The sequence below is a fragment of the Chenopodium album genome, chromosome 20 (genome assembly GCF_948465745.1).
Source record: "Chenopodium album chromosome 20, dcCheAlbu1.1, whole genome shotgun sequence".
Classification (NCBI taxonomy): domain Eukaryota; kingdom Viridiplantae; phylum Streptophyta; class Magnoliopsida; order Caryophyllales; family Amaranthaceae; genus Chenopodium; species Chenopodium album.
Genome location: NC_137853.1, coordinates 12,884,261 through 12,890,260, shown reverse-complemented (window position 1 = coordinate 12,890,260; position 6,000 = coordinate 12,884,261).

Genomic DNA, 6,000 nt, shown 5'->3' with positions numbered 1-6,000 from the left:
GGTTTGTCAAGAAAAGGATTATATTTTTGAAGGGTGAAAGGTAATATGGCTACAAGGGGTGCCTCAAATCATTGGTATACCTTATGCTTAATTAGGCGATTTTTTTTTTACACTGCAATGCAATGATCATATGCAAGAAATTAAAATGCTCATTTTATTAAAAGGGAAAAAAAAGTAAATAAATTAAAAAAAAAAACCTATGTAATAAATCTAAGGTAGACAAAGGGTGCCTATGCTAGACTTATTGGGGAAAAGAATAATAATAAAAAAAAAAGGCTACGAAATCTTGTTGTTGAAGCTCGCCTCTCATCACTCAAACTTCTCGTTGACTGGAGGTATAAGAAGCTTATTATTGTCAATCAAATATTGGATGGCCTCCTTTAGCTTCCAACAGCTCTCAATAGTATGACCCCTGCCCTGGTGATACTTGCAATATGCATTGGGATTCCAGCTAGCCGTCCTCCTTTCGACAGGTGGATCCCCAAACGGTCCAATGGGAGTTATAAGACCTTTTGCATGTAAACGATCAAATGCGGTGTCATAACTTATACCAATAGGTGTGATGTTTCTCATTTGTCCTCGTTTGTTCATGGCAAGGATCTCATCCAAGTCAAATGTGCTAACGTTATTTGAATGGGTAGTTTTGGAAGAAGAAGGATTGTTGTTCTTCTTTCCTTTCCAGCCACTGTTATTATTGGTACTATTTTTGGCCTTCCTGTTGCTAAGAGGAGTATGAATGTGATTTGAATTAATGAGGTTTTCCATAGTCCATTTTTCCCGTGGCTTAGGAGCATTGAATTCTTCATTGAATCCTTGGTGAGAATTTTGTTCGATAACCATTATCCGACTTGCTAATCCTTCTACCACGTTCAAGAGCATGGCAATGGCCTCTTGTAGTTTTCGAACGTCTTCTTTTAAACTTGACAAATTTTCCTCGATATTATCTAGGAAAGTCCCTTCGTCTTCCTCAATCATGGCTACTTCATCAATAGAAGTTATACAAGTCATATCGATCATGAGCTTACCTACAGGTGTGATAAGGAGTGAAGGATCGAAGGATGTTTGATCTTCTGTGATGGCTAGAATCTCGAAAGTTTCATTTTCATCAATCAGGTCCTAAATAGCTTCTTTGAGTTTCCAACACTCCTCAGTGTCGTGACCCTTTCCTTGATGATATTTGCAGTGTTTACTAGGATTCCACTTAGGTGGCCTGGCTTCGGGAACTGGGTCTTTGATAGGTCCTATGGGCATGACCAGTCCTTTGTGGTGTAGTTTTTCGAAAGCTGTTTCATAACTCATACCGAGTGGAGTGAACACTCTTTTTGACCTTTGGATTCGCTGCTTAGAGGTGTTCGTAGCATGTACTTCGTTAATGGGAGAGGAAGAAAAGGGATGGTCGTTCTTCTTTCCTCTCGCACTATTATCTTTCAGAAGGTCATCTTCAATGTCAATACCTATATTATACACAGCCTGGAAAGTATTCAAGTTGTGTTGGTATTTTAAGTGCTTTGCATATTTTTCTTGAAGGTTCTTGATGAACATCCTGACAGACTTTTTTTCACTAGGTACTTCAACCATTTTTGCAGTGGTTTCCTTCCATTTATTAAAGAAGGAAGTGAAACTTTCATTTTCTTTTTGCTTTAGAATTTCAAGCTCTCTATGATCAGTTTCAATTTGAATATTGCATTTATATCTTTCAATGAAAGCACTTACAATAGACTCCCAACTAGAGGTCTTTTCTTTATCAAGTGAAAAGTACCACTGTTGACATACAGCTTCTAAAGACAAAGAAAATACAGAATGAAAAGCTTTCTTGTCTATCTCCTTAATATTCATTATAGTTTCAAATGCTCTTAAATGAAAGTAGGGGTTATCCAGAGGCTTAAATTTAGGGATGTCGTTGGGATTGAACTTCTGCGGGAGAAGGTCCTTATCCACTGAGACCCCTTGGGAGCTAATCTCTTGGAATCTAAAGTCGTTGGACAGCTTGCCCAAGCTTTCCTGGATTAGGTCCATTTGTTTCTGTTTTTCAGGATTACTTATTTGCAGTGATAAGTTTTGTAACATCTCAGCCAAGTTGGCTACCTGTCCCTTGACCTCATTAAGTTCTTCTTGACTAGCCATTGCCTTCTTAGCTTTCCTTTTCCTACCGATTGGTTTGTCAAAAAGTAAGACTTGAACAAAAGTGTTGTCCTTGATTAAACACCCTTCCTTTCTTTGACCAGGTACTGTAGAAAGGGAAATTAGGGATAAGTTTTATACCAATTATCTCGACTCAAGCTTTATTCAACATGCAATAGATGGGAAAAGATTATGAAAGAACGAAGGGAATGATATGTGTGGAGAAAGAATGTAGTGAGTGGGAAGATGATGGAGATGGAGAAATATGAAAGAATTAGGAATAGAATGGACCCCCAACTCAAATGACGGAGAAACGACTCATGCATGAACCTAAGACACGGTCATGGTGACATGTACAAAGTGTGTGCTAAGACTAGTGAGTTTAGGTGACATGTTAAGACTTGTGTCATGACCATGTGGCTAGACTATGTGACTAGACTCAAGCAAAGACTAAATTAAGACTTCACGTATGCATTAAACTGGACAGGCTGTGGTATTTTAGTCATAAATTTCAATCCGTGACTCTGATTGGGACGAAACCAACTCCAAATTAAAGATAAAACTCGGGGCTACAGATCCATAGGTTATACGACTCGTGGTTCTTCCTAGAACTCCGGCTATGACCAAAACAAGTTGACGCTTGTGCAGTATACGGGAATAAAAATCCGGGTTGACTAAAAAGAATTATGACTCGATTTTAGGCTTGTTCATTACTTCAAATTAATTAATTAATTAATTAAACAAATTCCTTTAGTCATTGGTCAATTTATTTAGTTTTGATCACAAGTCAAACAAACGGTTAACACATATATAATATGCACAAACAAAGATGCACAAGTAGTTCACATAGTCACAATATGATGAGTTTGCAACCTAACCATGGCTCTAGTTCTCTAAAGTTCAAGGATATGGGTTAAGTCAAAAAGGTCCATGGTTATGAATCCATATGCATTGCACACAAGCCTGCCGTGAGGGTTGGAGCGAATGGACGGGACCCCGCGAGTTCGTGATGAAATCGAACTCGACTCCATGGTTTGGTGGATTCACAAACTTTGCACGTACCCAAATTTGAACTTTGCACGTGATAGTGGATTATTCCATTGGGCAGGTGAAGCAGGAACCCCCAGAGGGTTATTTCCATATGTAGAACACATATGGGTTTAGAAAAGTGAGAAAAGGACTCAATCAATAAGCAAAATCAAGCTAACAATGCTAGAAATGGTCAAAGCAAGAAGGCAGACCCCTGGCTCGGTATTGGAAGAACTTGGCGCCAGACTACAGGGACTGTCGCCGCAAAAAAGCCTCTGTCGCTTGACGGGCGACAAGCCCTGTTTTCTAGACGCTAGTTCCTACATGCCTTGGCAAGTTTCTGTGTTCTTCGAATTTTCCAGATTTTGCATCATCTTTTCGATTCTAGTCATGAAAGATATTTCTCAAATTTCCTACGTGTAAAATTCCTATGGATTGACTCATGGGGCTCTCCCATGAGGACCTTTTAATGCATATGACAATAATGTTAATCAAATCACGCACATGAAATACTTAGAATTTTTCGAGTCTCATCCGCTCATTCTAAATAATTGCCAAAATAAATTTCAGGAATATAAATAGAAATCCTCCCCAGTGGAGTCGCCAAAAACTGTAGGGAATATTTCAAGCATTATGATAACCCCAAACTTGAACCCCACTGTGATCATACACTAAAGTACGGTGGCAATCCAAAGGGAAAGAAAAGAGAGCAAAAGAGTCGCCAACAAGTTTTAGGAACTTGTAAACCCAAAAGACAATCCAAAAGGACCATCAACTCCATAAGGTCTTGAACCAAATAGGGTCCGGGGATGAGGGTACGAATCCAATCTACAAAAGAAAGGACCCGCCCCATAAAATAGGCCTCTACTTTGTTCTGCTCGTATTCATGTGCGCTTTTCGAATAACATACAAACATCATATTAAACCTACCCTGTTTAATCTATGTTGGTTGAAATTAATGCACAAATAAAACTATTATTGGCGATCACTTGAGTTAAAATCAAATTAGCCTAAACCAAATTAATAATTATCTTATTAAGCGTGATTTCAAGTACAAATTCCCTTTAACAATCATAAAAGGTGTAATCAAGAAATAACAAATAAAATAAATAATATACCAAGCAACATAATAATAAGCATAATAAATAACCATAATAATCATAATATAGTCATAATCATGATAAGGCATGATAAAACTTAATAATAATAGCAAGATCCTAGGCATGATACTAACAAGATTAATAACAAATCCTAGCATGTCACTAAGCGATAAAAATCAAAGCTTTAAACCTAACATGGCACTAACATGATAACATGATATTAGAAATAAGTAAAGGCACCCTAAACATGATTCTAGAAAGCATAAAATAACATCCTAACATGATACTAGGAATTAAACATCCTAACATGATACTAGGAATCATAAAACAATAATAAGCATGCTTTCTACATTGTTAATAAAATAGGGAGTAAGCTATTCTACTTACTTTGAAGCCTCGTACCTCTTTCTAATAACAAAATACACAAGTTAGTAAACTTCAATGAAAATAATAAAGAATAATTAAATAATCAAATTAAAATCAAATTAAATAAAGTTTTGACTAGTTTTGGACCAAACCCTCAGAAAATATTAAACCTTGCACGTCTAGGGCGAAGGCAACTTCGAACTTGGCTAAGAGATTCTAAGTCTTGTGAATGCGGAATATTGTATGTAAAAAAGCTAGTTTAGAAAGAGAGGGAGAAAGAAAGCATATATTGCTCAAGAGAGAATAGAGAGAATTAAGGATGAGAGTTGATGATTGTGAATTGATGATTCTGAAAACAGGGATTCGGACCCTATTTATAATGAAAATAGTCCGGAAAAACATAGAATTTGATAAGGAATAAAACTACACGCTGTTGCCAGGAATCGACTCTGTCGCAAGGCGACAGGGTCTGTCGCGTGGCGACAGACTTGTCGTTTGGCGACAACCTGTATTAGCGCATTTTCTTCACGCGGAATCCGATCTTTAATCAACTTGATCTACACAATCCATACAGAAGATAAAATACGTATTTTTAAGATAATAAAATAATGTTTTACTCCAAATAAAAGTCTATTTTAAAAATAAATAATTATTAAATCTAATAATATTAGAATTAAAAAGAACCTTCTAGAAACTTCCAGAAAATTATAATTAATCCTAATGATTTTAGGTATAATAATTAATATTGGGCCCTCCTCTAGATCATTGGGCCGTATGTAAACAATTAACCGGGCCCAGTTTAGTATTTTGGTCATAACTTCCTCATTATTCATCGGAATCGGGCTCATAATATATCGTTGGAAAGGTCTTTTCAAGCCCCATCCAACTACACTATTATTGGACCTTAATTATGGACCAAACTAAACTGGTTTGGCTATTTTCAAACAAATAGAGTTATTTTCGAAAACAGAGAGAAGAGAATTTTAATAAAACTAAACCGCAACACTTGACTTTCAACCACTTTCACCTAATTCGATAATGGTTCGACGTGAAAGGCATTCATCACTGGGTTTGGTTTTGAGGAGACACAAATGGGTGTCTACAATAAGGGTGGGGGATTTTCTTACAAAAATTATTACTTCCTTTGTTCTTTTTTACTTGACCTATTTCTTTTATCACGCTTGCCAATGCAAAACTTTAACGATCAATAACTTTAATTCTCCATAAATAAAAATTACAAAAGTTATATATTATGATAGTACTTATTGAGACGAATTCAAAAAGATCTCACATGAATATGTTTTTCCTTACATACTATTCACAAAAGACAATCAAAGGAGGAATGGTGAATTGTGTAAAAGTCAAAGCGGGTCAAGTAAAAAAA